The following is a 15,286-nucleotide window of genomic DNA, read 5'->3' on the forward strand; positions in this document are numbered from 1 at the left end:
TTTTGTTTTTATTTGCCACTATGAATTCTCACCCTTTTAGCTATGAGTGTGGTCGCAATTATGTTGTAGGGAATGGGAATCACAATGACAACATGCATCAAGGATGGAACAATCAAATATAGGAGGAGCCTCAAGGAATTGATCAACTTTCTTGCAACAACCTCCCCAAATGTATTATGAGCAAGAACCATACCATGATGCATTCCAATCCAATAGCTATAGTGGACCTCCTTATGGTTATCAACCACAACCACCATGTGCCTATGAGCCCTCTCCTCAATATAGCCCTCAACCACCATACTCACAAGTCTCATACCACCAAACACCTCCATATGATCCCAATCCATATCCACCATACCAACAACCATATGAGTCATACACACCATCATAGAACCACCCCAATTCCACCATTAATACCTTCAAGAACCACCACCTTTATGCCATTATCAAGATGAACCACCTCTCATGTATGAGAACTTTCAACCACATAATGAATTCTTCTTTCCACCACAACCCTCCATGAAAGAATATTCAAATCCATTGGTCCAAGAGCAACATGATCCTACTTATGTTAGTCAAGTAGAACAAGAGCCAATGGATCGTTTCAAGGAAGCAATGGATCAACTTCAAGCAATCATCCATCAAAAGGAGCAAGAGGAAGCCCAAAGGACGAACAAAGCTATCGAGGCTAACCTTGCCAAAATTAAAGCCAACTTGGACTCATGGGATTCATACCATAGACAAAGCATCTCCACGGATGAATGTGAGAAATCAACCGAAGAGTGGAGTATGAAGGAGATTTTAGAATCCCAACATGAGGACAAGGAGATGGGATATGTATTGCAACAAGTGGAGGAGGAAGAGATCTTTGAAGAAGAAGAAGTGGTTGAAGACCTAGGTGAAGTTGAACAAGAGGTGAAATTCAAACTTGAGAACACTTCCACACTAAGTGATGTTATTGATTGATTTTATGGAAGTTGTTCAACCTTCTTCCATTGAGCATGAAGATGATGTTGAGGAGGATAATGTGTAACCTCCTAGGCATATTGTGGATGATGAAAGATTGGAAGAGGTTGAGCAAGCGACAAGTCATACCGTTGAAGATAATTCCACACCAACTAATGTGCTATTTCAGATTGTTAAACCTTCCTCATTGTGTTGTGAAATTGATGTTGAGAAGGTTAAACCACAACCTCTAACACATGACTTGAACAATGAGAAATGTATAGAAGAAGTTGGTGAACAAGGAATTGGAATTGAAGAAGCTTACCAAGAGGTGGAGGTAATCAAAGAATAGCACAAGGGAGTGGAACTTGCAAGACCATTGGAGACATGATGATGACCAATTGCACGGATTTGGATTTTCACACTAAAAGTAGAATTTGTCCGTTGTAAGTATAGTCCAAACCCAACAATTGAGAATCAATCAAATAATAAAGTCAATACAAAATAACCGAGAGTATTTAGCTCCCGGTTCGTTCCTCCCTAGGAGTTGCAATTAAGTGTAATGTTATTGTCTATGAAGGAGGAGAGCATGGGGAATTGGGAGTTATGAATGCAAGAGAGCAAGGCAATGTAAATAGCAAGAAAGTAAATGAACATGCAAGGAATGTAAATGGCAACTCTTGGCGAGAATTGGGTAATCTAGACTTCCTATCCTAGTTGTGGACCACAAACATGGCAATTGTGTGGAAGTAATACAAACTAGTCAATCCTCCTTGAGAGTTAGTCAAAAGGTATAATTGATCTCAATCCATAAGTCCTAGTCAACTCACTAATTACTTAGTGAAAGACTAGCGTCAATAGAAACCAAATCAATTAACCATTCTCACACAATGCGGAATGGACATCCACAACTCAATTCCACCCAAACATCCAATTTCTCAACCAAGAGTGTGAAAATTAAACATGCAAGAATTTAAACATCAAAGCAATAAAAGTCAACACAATAAAAGTCAAAGCAATTAAATACAAGTAAAGGAAACTTAAAATGCAAGAAACCTCTTGGCAAGTAATTGAAGGCTAAGGCTACCTATCCTAATCATTGACCACAAACATATGATGATTATGAAGAGTTAATCCTACTTAGTCAACCTTACATCGAAGATAAGTCAAATAGGCATAGTTAATTTCAATCCCTAAGTCCTATGTCAACACTAAGGGGTCACATAGAGTCAAGAAAAACCAAATCAACTAACTATTCTAATATATCAAACAAGAATGGACATCAATGACTCAAGGATCACCAAAGTCAACAATTTCAAGCCAAGAGTGGAGAAAAACTAAGTGAAAATTAAGCCAAGCATTTTATCAAACACTTGGTGTGCATGAAAATAAAATAATATTAAAATGCAATAAAGTAAATTCTAAAGCTACCAAAACAAGAAAATGACAATGACAACTAAAGAAAACAATAAATGACATGGAAACATAAAATTGCATTAATTAGAATTAAAATGACAAAAGTATTCATAACATGAAAATGAAATAAAAGAGAAAACAACAAAAGAGATGAAGAAGATAAGGACAAGAAATCATAGAAACATAAATGAAACTGCACTAAAACAAGAATTAAAGTGCTGAAATTAAAAGAAAACTAAGCTAAAAACCCTAATTCTAGAGAGAGGGGGAAGCTTCTCTCTCTAGAAACTAAGAAAAAACATCATAAAAACTAAACCTAATTTCCCCCCTCCCCCCTGTTTCCACTTGAATTGGGGTTGAAATAGCTTCAGAAATGAGTTGGACTGGGTTTTAGAGGCCCAGAATTTGCCCCCAACGATTTGCAATTAATGAGCTGACGTAACTCGGGTCACGCGTATGCGTGGGTCATGCGTACGCGTCATTTGCACAAAAATCCATCCACACATATGCGTGGGTCACGCGTACACGTCGCTCACAAATGTTCATTGTGCGTACGCACACGTGCTGAAACTTCCAAACTCCATTTCTTCATGGTTTCTTCCCTTTTGCATGCTCTTTCCTCACTTCTTCAACCCATGCTTGCCTTGAAAACCTGAAATCACTTAGCAAACACATCAAGGCATCATACGGAATTAAAGTGGATAAAATTTAGCAATTATAAGGCCTAAAAAGTATGTTTTCACTTTCAAGCACAATTTAGGAAGAAATCATGAAACTATGCTATTTCAATGAATAAGTGCAAGAAGAGTTGATGAAATCCACCCAAATAGAGCAAATAAATATCATCAAATGTGGATTCATCAAGACGTCCCTTCCTAAGTCACCATCCAATACAACATTCAAGTGGGTAAAACTCTTATCCCTAAGCTTTACTTTCCCACTCAAATATGGTTTGCTTGAGACGGATGGGCAACTTAGAGCTCTTTGTGGAGTTAAGAGCAAGAGAGAATTGGTTAATGGGTGAAAATGCCAATCAAGGTTCCTTATGGTTGGAAACTCAAAGTCTAAGTGCAATGGTTGGTTTAGGGTCTAGGAAGATGCTTTGGTGTTTACTTGAAAATTTGGATCACTTGCCACCCAAATGGAATTGTCTTGATCAACTTGAAGATGGGTGTAGAAATAAGATTTGGGATATAGGAATATGTGAAGATCAACTTTGGGAGCCCTTAGCTTGTGTGGAACTTCATCAAAGCTTGGTGCTATTGATTTTGAATTTTGGAGCTTATTAGAAGTCCAAGCATTGGTGGAAGTTCAAGGAAGAGTACAAGCACAAGCCACCTTGACAAAGAGCCTCTCTATAAGTCCAACTTAAGGACAATAAATAAAAGTGCTAGGTGGGAGACACCCCACCATGGTAAACTCTTTCCATTCTCTTGTATATATATATAATGAATGAATTGAGTTGCCATTGTAGGTAGTTTTTCTTATTTTCTATACTCTTGTACAAATTGCTTTGATTGCTAGGTTGCTTATTAGATTCATATTTTGATTAGAATAGTTATTTTTGAATTGCATCTTGCTTGAAGTACAATTTTTGTTTGCATTGTCTTTGAAAAAAATTTCAAAAACTAAAAGATTTTTAGTTAGATTTGAATTTTGGTTAGTTTAGAGTGTTTACAGGTTAGGAGAGTGTTTAATTCTATTTTAGGCTTCTTTAAAAAAAGGGGGGGAGCTCCACGCGTGAGCGTGGACGACGCGCACGCGTCGTATGCTGATGTTGGAACTCCTGGTACAAAAACTAGAGAGTTGTGCTGGAGTTGTGCAGTTTTTGTGCGAAGAGCACAATTTACGACCACGCGTACGCGTGGGGGACGCTTACGCGTCACTTGCCCTTCCTGCTTTTCACGCGCACACGTGGCCCTTGCGCGCGCATTGCTTTCGCGCTCTGTTTCTGCCCTCTTTTTTTTTCTTTTCTTTTCTCCTTTTTCTTCTTTCTTCTTTCTTCTCTCTCCTTTCTTCTTCTATTTTCTTTCCTTCTCCCATTTCTTTTATTTCTCTTCTTTTTACTTCTCTCAACATTTTTTTTTCAATCATTTTTCTCCACTTCTCCTTCTCCCTCTTTTTAAATTTTCACTTCTTATTTTTCTCATCTTTTATTTTCTTTTGTTCATCACATTTGCATACTTTCATTCATTACATTTTAACTTGGTTTTGTAGGTTGTTTTTATTTTATTTTCCAAGTTTGCTATTTCTTTCATTGGTGTTGAATGTTCTTACTTAACTGTTGAATATTTCTTAGATCATTTTGGTGCTTCTTGACTTATTTGATATTGATTGGGTGGTAAAATTTTTGGGTCAATGCTTAATTTTTTATAATGTGCATTGATATGAACTCATATTGTCTTTCATGACCCACTCTTTCCTATTTGAACTTGATACTTCTGAGTGTTCTCTTCATGCTATTTACTTATGCTTAAACTTTACTCTTGCATCAAGTGTTAGTTGATAGGCCCTTTGCTTATATTGCTCTCTTACTTACATATTGTAGCTACCATGTAGTTGAGAACCTGATGCCAGGGCATTTTGGCCAGTTTCACTGACCTTTTCTTTACTATTTTTAGGGTAGTTTCATGCATTTCCTTAGGAAATAAGCTCGTTTTGGGTAGATATTCACTTACATCTTGATTCAAGCATACATTGTGCACTTTACATGATTTCATGAGGATTTTGCATGAATTTAAGGACAAATTGGATGTTGCATTTCCCATGACTTGGACTAGAACTTTGATGCACTTTATTGCTTGATTTCAGGACAAAGGAAGCAAAGAAGAACCACATTATTGGCTACATTAGTTACACTAACGTTAACACTAACGTGGAATGGGAGTAACTTGCAAAGTTAATGAGAAAAGTAATTGCCAATAACGCTCTCGAAGCCATCATTGCCCACGTTAAGAGTCACGTTAACTAAGTTAACGTGAACTCTAACGTGGAAGAAAGGAAATGGAGCCAACGTTAGTGACACTTAACATTATCACTAACGTTGGACCAAGCTCATAAGTGGCCACGTTAGTTGCCACGTTAACTTAGTTAACGTGGCCTCTAACGTTAAGAAGTAAAGGGGGACGCCAACGTTAGTGTCATTCAACTTTCTCACTAACGTTGGCCAAGTCACAAGAAGCCATGTTAACTCCCACGTTAACCTAGTTAACGTGGAAGCTAACGTGAGAAAACTAGGTGGTCGACAACGTTAGTGACACCAAACATTGTCACTAACGTTGGAAGGAGCCAACACAAGCCACAATGAGCCACATTAACTCCCACGTTAACTTAGTTAACGTGGAAGCTAACGTGAAGAGAGGGATGATGAGCCAACGTTAGTGACATTCAATTTTGTCACTAACGTTGGAGATGGCTAGCACAGCCACGTTAGAAGCCACGTTAACCTAGTTAACGTGGACTCTAACATGGGAGCTAAGGGGTACATTAGAACGTTAATGACAATGTTAAGTGTCACTAATGTTCTCGAAGGTTGGCAAGCCTACGTTAAAAGAGCCACGTTAACTAAGTTAACGTGGACTCCAACGATGGGAAGGGGAAGGCTTCTCAACGTTATTGGGAAAGTTGAGTCCCAATAACGTGCGCGAAGGACAAAGAGGCAACGTTAGTGGCAACGTTTGTGCCACTAACGTTGAGGTTAACGTGGCTCTTACTTGGGTGAGGAACGTTAGTGAAAAAGTTGAATGTCATTAACGTTCTCGAACCCATATTTTCACTGAACGTTAACACCACTAACGCCCTGAGCTAAAGTCTCTGCCCACTTCACAATTTCTCTCTGCAAGTAAAGCCAAGCCCAATGAAGAAGATAACTGCTTCAAACTCAAGATCCAAAAGCCCAGACCCAAAACTTGAAGAGCCAACTAGAAGAGTAGTATATATAGGAGTAGCTTTAAATTATTTACAGAGTTGGAAATTATAGGGAGCCTCTGGGCATAGAACTACTCTCTATATTTACTTCCTCTGCACTTCTAGTTTTCATTATGTATTCTCCATCTTTGTTTTTATTTTCCAGAGCTATGAATAACTAAACCCTTTTCATTGGGTTAGGGAACTCTGTTGTAATTTGATGGATCAATACTAGTTTTCATTATTCTTCTTCTATCTTTTCTCTTGATTTTACTTGAAAGCTTTCGATCTTCATCCAATTGGGTAGTTATCTTGGAAAAGAAGCTATTCATACTTGGATCTCTTCTGAACCTTGAAAGAGGAATGAAGAGATCATGCTAGAAATGCTTTCTCATGCTGGACCAAATTGGGTTTGGATGGATATGTGACTATAATCCTCTCAACACTTGATTTGGGAAATGCATGTGGTATAATCAGTGACCATACTTCATCTCTTCTCATGAGCAATTGACCAAAGAATTGGCTATTGATCAAGATTTGAGAGATTGAATTACAAGAAATTGTAATTCGATCACTTAAGATTGCCAAGGAGATCAATGAGTGCATTGATTGAGGAAGAGATGAAAATGAAATTGATCCGGAGAATGCAACATCTCCTGAGCCAATGAACTCCCCATTCCTGATCTTACCCATTCTCTTTAATTTCAGTCATTTACTTTTATGAGCAATTTTCCCATTCCCATTTAAGATTCTGCAATTTACTTTCCGTCATTTACATTCAGCTTTTTATTTCTAGCATTTACTTTGCTATTATTTACTTTCCCGCCATTTAATTTTCTGCAATTCTCAACTCAAATTCTGATTAGCTCAACTAGAATATTCCTCTAATTAAAGTTGCTTGATCAATCAATCCTTGTGGGATTCGACCTCACTCTATTGTGAGTTTTTACTTGACGACAAATTCGGTACACTTGCCGAAGAAAATTTGTTATGAGACAAGTTTTTCGTGCATCAAGTTTATGGCACCGTTGCCGGGGATTGATTGTGCATCAACAATGATTAAATTGGAGGATAACTAGATTGAGCATTTTATTTTTGTTTGATTCAATTTTCTAGTTGAGTCATTTACTTTCTGTTTTAGTTAATTTCTTCCCTTCCCCCACTTTTTCTTTGTTATTTACCATTCATTTCACTAACCCACTAACTGTTTGAGATATTGCATCACTCACACTAATAGTAATTCTGACAGATATACTTTCTGCACCTATTCCCTTTGCTTGTACTTGTTGGTTGTATGACAGGGAGAAGAAGCGGGGCTTCAACTTCCTTTGATTCTGAACTTGAGAGAACCTTCCTTAGACTAAGGAGGGAGGCAAGAGAAAAATGTGTAGTTGGTGCTGAAGAAGAGGAGGAACACTTTGAGGAATACTTTGAACCAAACATAGAAGAAAACATGGAAAACCATCATGAAGAAGAGACTCACAACCATGGCGGAAGAGGTCGAGCAAATCATGCTGGGGAGGATAGAAGAGTTCTAGGCTCTTACATCAATCCAAACCCAGGAAACTGTGGAAGTAGCATTCAAAAGCTAACCATCTATGCCAACAATTTTGAACTAAAACTACAGCTTATCACCCTTGTTCAGAACAACTGTTTGTTCGGAGGAAGTGTCCAAGAAGACCCCAATCAGCATCTAACCACCTTCCTGAGAATATGTGACACAATGAAGTCTAATGGTGTTCATCCTGATGCCTATAGACTGCTCTTATTTTCATTCTCACTCAAGGATAAGGCAGCCAAGTGGCTGGAGTCTTTCCCAAAGGAGAGCTTGACAACTTGGGAAGATGTGGTGAACAAATTCTTAGCAAGATTTTACCCCCCTCAACGAATCAATAGGCTGAGAGCTGAGGTCCAAACTTTCAGGCAACAAGATGGTGAGACTCTGTATGAAGCATGGGAGAGGTTTAAGGACCTAACAAGGAGGTGTCCACCTGACATGTTCAATGAATGGGTGCAGCTGCACATTTTCTATGAAGGGCTCTCTTATGAGTCAAAGAAGGCCGTAGACCATTCATCCGGAAGTTCTTTGAACAAGAAGAAGACTATTGAGGAGGCCATAGATGTCATTGAAACTGTAGAAGAGAATGACTACTTCTATGCTTTCGAAAGAGGGAACACTAGAGGAGTGATGGAGCTAAACAATGTAGATGCTCTGCTGGCTCAGAACAAGCTCATTACCCAGCAGCTGGCTGACCTCACCAAGAAGATGGAGAGGAACCAAGTACCAGTAATCACCACTTCATCAACAAACCAGGAAGGAGTGAATGAAGAAACAGAGGGTAGACAGGAGCAAGCCAACTACATTGGGAATTCACCTAGGCAAAACCATGATCCATACTCCAAGACCTACAACCCTGGATGGAGGAATCACCCAAACTTTGGGTGGAGAAATCAACAAGACCAAAGCCTTGATCAAAGACGCCCAAATCCCAACAATGCAAGCCACCAACACTTCACATCTAGACCATATCAACACCCCAATAACAACACCTCTCCACATCCACATCAAAACCAAAATAACTTACCTCATCCTTCCACCTCTAATCATGATCTACAATCGTTTGATGATAGACTCTCAAGGATTGAGAATCTACTTGAAGGCATAGGAAAGGAGATTCAAGACAACAAGGTGTTCAAGGAGGAAGTGCGAGCCAGTTTCAAGAATCAGGGAGACACAATCAAGAGGTTGGAATCTCAAGTTGGGTATCTCTCTGAGCAAATTCCCAAACCCACAGATGGATTTCCAAGTGACACAGAGAAGAATCCGAGAGGTGAAACAAAGAAAGTAAGATGGGAAGATTGCAAGATGGTCACTATAAGTGATAAGGAGACTAAGGACAAGCCAAGCAAGCTGTCAGAACAACCTGAAGATACCTCAGTAGAGAAGAAGAAAAAAGATCATCAAGAACCAGAAATCTCACAACAGAAGCTGCTGAGACTCTATGCACCTTTTCCCCAACTGCTCAATGGTGTTGTGGAGAAGAGAATATACTCAAGGTTTCTAGATTTTTTTGCATCTCTGCATGTCAACATACCATTCATCAAGACTATTCAACAAATGCCTGCATACATCAAGTATATGAAGGAGCTGCTTCCCAGGAAAAGCTCACTCAAGGGAGGCCAAACTATAGTGATGAACAAGGAGTGCAATTCCCTCATTCAACCACAGTTGCCTACAAAAAAAAAAGATCCAGGGAGTTTTTATGTCCCCTGTGCCATAGGAGAAATAATGTTTGATAGAGCACTCTGTGATTTAGGAGCAAGCATCAACTTAATGCCCTTATCCCTGGTGAAGAGGCTGCAGATCAATGAGATATTGCCCACAGATGTAGTCATCAGCCTGGCTGACAAAACTCAAAAACAAGCAATAGGGGTGGTGGAAAACATGTTGTTAAAGGTTAGGAAATACTTTCTTCCCACAGACTTTGTCATCTTGGACATGGAAGAGAGTCACACTCACCCAATCATATTGGGAAGACCATTCCTAGTTACAGCCAGAGCACTCATAGATGTGGAGCGAGGGGAGCTAATATTGAGGATCCATGATGAACGACTCAGCTTTAACGTCTTCAAACTCTCACAAGAAACAGACCAAGAAAACAAAGAACCAAGCAATGATCATAATGAGATGCTGACAGAGGAAGCAAGCACTGAAGCACAACCAGCCCATCTGGGAAAGCCCTTGGTTGATGAACAAGGAAATAAGCAGTTGTCACAACTCAAGGAAAAGCTGGAGGAACCTAAACCACCAGAGACATGTGAAGACAACAACAAAATTCCCATAGAAGAAGAAGTCACCAAGAGCAAGGCAACATCAAAAGGGACAAAGAAGAAGGTACTAAGGGGGTGGAGGAATAAGAAGATCCCTACAGAAGACTTCTCTCCAAGAGATAAAGTGATCTCAGCTTACTTCCCAGATATCCCCCTAATCTCCCCACTGTACCATCTCAATTACCTAAGGTCTTCACTATCAACAGAGTTCTCTCCTTGGAACATGTAGAGATCATTGATACAACCAATGGATATAAGTTCAAGGCAAGAGGGGAGGACTTGAAGCATTATCAACCTCCCTGATGAAGGAGAAACGTCAAGCTAGTGACGCTAAAGAAGCGCTTCATGGGAGGCAACCCATGTTTTATGAGCTTTTACTAGTGAATAAGTCAATATTCATGAATTCCAACCCAAACTTGACAAACACTTGGTGAAATCCTTATATTGCAGTATATAGTGAAGAATAAGTTTGGTGTTCAAAGCGTGCCAAGAAACCATGAATGCAACTGAGAGCATGCTAGTCTTGGAGCTTTGAACAGAACTTTTCATCACAGTGCTCCAAACTAAGTTTGGTGTCACCCCATGGTGCCACCAATGTGCATATAAGGATACACAGTTAGTTAGTTAGTTGGAGTTCATGAATAAACAAAATCTTTTCTTCTTTTTATTATTCTAGCCGAAAAGTTTAAATTGTTTTTTTTTATGATGATTAATTCTTCCTTTTCTTCTTTTATCTTTTTAGGAAAAGGAGAGGCACTGATGAGCGGATAATTTATACGCTTTTTGGCATTGTTTTTAGTATGTTTTTAGTAGAATCTAGTTACTTTTAGGGATGTTTTCATTAGTTTTTATGTTAAATTCACATTTCTGGACTTTACTATGAGTTTGTGTATTTTTCTGTGATTTCAGGTATTTTCTGGCTGAAATTGCGGGACTTGAGCAAAAATCAGATTCAGAGGTTGAAGAAGGACTGCTGATGCTGTTGGATTCTGACCTCCCTGGACTCAAAATGGCTTTTCTGGAGCTACAAAACTCAAAATGGCGTGCTTCCAATTGCGTTGGAAATTCGACATCCAGGGCTTTCCAGCAATATATAATAGTTCATACTTTGGCCAAGTTTAGATGACGTAAAAGGGTGTTGAACGCCAGTTCTACGCTGCTGTCTGGAGTTAAACGCCAGAAACACGTCACAAGCCAGAGTTGAACGCCAGAAATACGTTACAAACTGGCGTTCAACTCCAAGAATGACCTCTGCACGTGTAACACTCAAGCTCAGCCCAAGCACACACCAAGTGGGCCCCGGAAGTGCATTTAGGCATCAATTACTTACTTCTGTAAACCCCAGTAGCTAGTTTATTATAAATAGGACTTTTTACTATTGTATTAGACATCTTTGGAAGATCCGGGATTGTATTTTTGATCCTGTGATCTTGTTTTGGGGGCTGGCCATTCGGCCATGCCTGGACCTTTCATTTATGTATTTTCATACGGTAGAGTTTCTACACTCCATAGATTAAGGTGTGGAGCTCTGCTGTTCCTCAAAGATTAATGCAAAGTACTACTGTTTTTCTATTTAATTCAACTTATTCCGCTTCTAAGATATTCATTCGCACTTCAACCTGAATGTGATGAACGTGACAATCATCATCATTCCCTATGAACGCGTGCCTGACAACCACTTCCGTTCTACCTTAGATTGAATGAGTATCTCTTGGATCTCTTAATCAGAATCTTCGTGGTATAAGCTAGATTGATGGCGGCATTCATGAGAGTCCGGAAAGTCTAAACCTTGTCTGTGGTATTCCGAGTAGGACTCTGGGATTGAATGACTGTGACAAACTTCAAACTCGCGAGTGCTGGGCGTAGTGACAGACGCAAAAGGAGGGTGAATCCTATTCCAGTATGATCGAGAACCTCAGATGATTAGCCGTGCTGTGACAGAGCATTTGGACCATTTTCACAAGAGGATGGGATGCAGCCATTGGCAAGGGTGATGCCTCCATACGATTAGCCATGCAGTGACAGCGCATCGGACCATTTTCCAGAGAGGATTAAAAGTAGCCATTGACAACGGTGCTGTCCTTACATAAAGCCAGCCATTGAAAGGAGTAAGACTGATTGGATGAAGATAGCAGGAAAGCAGAGGTTCAGAGGAACGAAAGCATCTTTATACACTTATCTGAAATTTTCACCAATGATATACATAAGTGTTTCTATCCTTACTTTATGTTTATTTTGTTATTAAATTTCGAAAACTCCATAACTATTTTATATCCGCCTGACTGAGATTTACAAGGTGACCATAGCTTGCTTCATACCAACAATCTCTGTGGGATCGACCCTTACTCACGTAAGGTTTATTACTTGGATGACCCAGTGCACTTACTGGTTAGTTGTATCAAAGTTGTGAATGAAAAACGATTTATTAAGACGTGCGTACAGAGTTTCTGGCACCGTTACCTGAGATCACAATTTCGTGCACCAAGTTTTTGGCGCCGTTGCCGGGGATTGTTCAAGTTTGGACAACTGACGGTTCATCTTGTTGCTCAGATTAGGTAATTTTCTTTTTGTTTTGTTTTCAAAAATTTCTCCTTTGTTTTCGAAAAAAAATTTAAAATAAAAATGTTTTCAAAAATATATTTTTCTTCAGAATTTTTAAGAATGAATTCTAGTGTTTCATGAAACATGTTGAAGCCTGGCTGGCTGTAAAGCCATGTCTAATTCTTTTGAATAGGGTATGTCAGGCGTGTCATGTCTAAGTTACATACTAAAGCTTGGCTGGCTATTAAGCCATGCCTGACCCTTTGATTGGAGCTTTAGACTAAAGAGCATAAGATTCCTGGAATTCATATTAAAAATTTTGGAATCCTTATTTTTCTTTTTCAAAATAATTTTCGAAAAAAAAATTTAAAAGAAAATACAAAAAAAAATCATAAAATCATAAAAATCAAAAATATTTCATGTTTCTTGTTTGATTCTTGAGTCAAGTTGAAAGTTTGGTGTCAATTGCATATTCATCTTGTATTTTTCGAAAAATTCATGCATTCATAGTGTTCTTCATGATCTTCAAGTTATTCTTGGTAAATCTTCTTGTTTGTTCTTGATGTTTTCTTGTTTTGCATCTTTTCTTGTTTTACATGTGCATTTTTGCATTCATAGTGTCTGAACATGAAAGATCTCTAAGTTTGGTGTCTTGCATGTTTTCTTTGCATCAAAAATTTTTCAAAAATATGTTCTTGATGTTCATCATGATCTTCATAGTGTTCTTGGTGTTCATCTTGACATTCATAGCATTCTTGCATGCATTCATTGTTTTGATCTAAAATTTCCATGCATTGAGCATTTTTAGTATTTTTCTCTCTCATCATAAAAATTTAAAAATCAAAAAAAAAATATCTTCCCCTTTTTCTTCTCATAAATTCGAAAATTTGAGTTGACTTTTTAAAATTTAGTTGTTTTTTATGAGTCAAATCAAATTTTCAATTTAAAAATCTTATCTTTTTCAAAATCTTTTTCAAAAATCAAATCTTTTTCATTTTTCTTATTTATTTTCGAAAATTATAAAAATCTTTTTCAAAAATCTTTTTCTTATCTTTATCTCCTAATTTTCGAAAATAACATCATCAATTAATGTTTTGATTCAAAAATTTCAAGTTTGTTACTTTCTTGTTAAGAAAGATTCAAACTTTGAGTTCTAGAATCATATCTTGTGATTTTTTGTGAATCAAGTCATTAATTGTGATTTTAAAAATCAAATCTTTTTCAAAACTAATTTCAATCATATCTTTTCAAAAATATCTCCTTATCTTATCTTTTTCAAAATTTGATTTTAAAATATCTTTTCTAACTTCTTATCTTCTTATCTTTTTAAAAAACTGATTTTCAAAATTTGTTTCAACTAACTAACTAACTTTTTGTTTGTTTTTTATCTTTTTCAAAACTACCTAACTAACTCTCTCTCTCTAATTTTCGAAAATATCTTCCCTCTTTTTCAAAATTTCTTTTTAATTAACTAATTATTTTAATCTTATTCCTAATTTTCGAAAAAAATTACTAACCTTTTTCAAAAACTATTTTCGAAAATCACTAACTCTTTTTCAAAAATTATTTTCGAAAATTCTCTCTCTCTCTTATCTCCTTCTATTTATTTATTCATCTACTAACACTTCATCTCACCCAAATTCGAACCCCCTCTTCCATCTGTGTTAGAATTTTTTCTTCTTCTTTTTTTCTACTCACACAGGGACCTCTATACTGTGGTAAAAAGGACCCCTATTATTATTATTTTTCTGTCCCTCTTTTTCATATGAGCAGGAGCAAGGACAAGAACATTCTTGTTGAAGCAGATCCAGAACCTGAAAGGACTCTGAAGAGGAAACTAAGAGAAGCTAAATTACAACAATCCAGCAAGCACCTTTCAGAAATTTTCGAATAGGAAGAGGAGATGGCAGCCGAAAATAATAATAATGCAAGGAGGATGCTTGGTGACTTTACTGCACCTAATTCCAATTTACATGGAAGAAGCATCTCCATTCTTGCCATTGGAGCAAACAATTTTGAGCTTAAACCTCAATTAGTTTCTCTGATGCAGCAGAACTGCAAGTTTCATGGACCTCCATCTGAAGATCCCTTTCAGTTCTTAACTAAATTCTTGCAGATATGTGATACTGTTAAGACTAATGGAGTAGATCCTGAAGTCTACAGGCTCATGCTTTTCCCTTTTGCTGTAAGAGACAGAGGTAGAGTATGGTTGGAATCTCAACCTAAGGATAGTCTGAAATCTTGGGATAAGCTGGTCAAGGCTTTCTTAGCCAAGTTCTTTCCTCCTCAAAAGCTGAGTAAGCTTAGAGTGGATGTTCAAACCTTCAGACAGAAAGAAGGTGAATCCCTCTATGAAGCTTGAGAGAGATACAAAGGACTGACCAAAAAGTGTCCTTCTGACATGCTTTCAGAATGGACCATCCTAGACATATTCTATGATGGTCTGTCTGAATTAGCCAAAATGTCATTGGATACCTCTGCAGGTGGATCCATTCACCTAAAAAAAATGCCTGCAGAAGCTCAAGAACTCATCGACATGGTTGCTAATAACCAGTTCATGTACACTTCTGAAAGGAATCCTGTGAATATTAGGACGCCTATGAAGAAGGGAGTTCTTGAAATTGATACTCTGAATGCTATATTGGCT

At 37.9% G+C, this 15,286-nt stretch overlaps 2 non-coding genes across 2 annotated transcripts; both read right to left on the bottom strand.

Annotated features, from left to right (window-relative positions):
- Positions 1-8,161: 8,161 nt before the first annotated feature.
- On the bottom strand, positions 8,162-8,265 carry LOC112760309 (small nucleolar RNA R71). Its single transcript, XR_003180756.1, has one exon. It is a non-coding gene; the product is annotated as a small nucleolar RNA R71 (small nucleolar RNA).
- Positions 8,266-14,938: 6,673 nt separating this feature from the next.
- On the bottom strand, positions 14,939-15,046 carry LOC112760455 (small nucleolar RNA R71). Its single transcript, XR_003180894.1, has one exon. It is a non-coding gene; the product is annotated as a small nucleolar RNA R71 (small nucleolar RNA).
- Between the last annotated feature and the right edge of the window lie 240 nt (positions 15,047-15,286).

The sequence above is a fragment of the Arachis hypogaea genome, chromosome 16 (assembly GCF_003086295.3).
Source record: "Arachis hypogaea cultivar Tifrunner chromosome 16, arahy.Tifrunner.gnm2.J5K5, whole genome shotgun sequence".
Classification (NCBI taxonomy): Eukaryota; Viridiplantae; Streptophyta; class Magnoliopsida; order Fabales; family Fabaceae; genus Arachis; species Arachis hypogaea.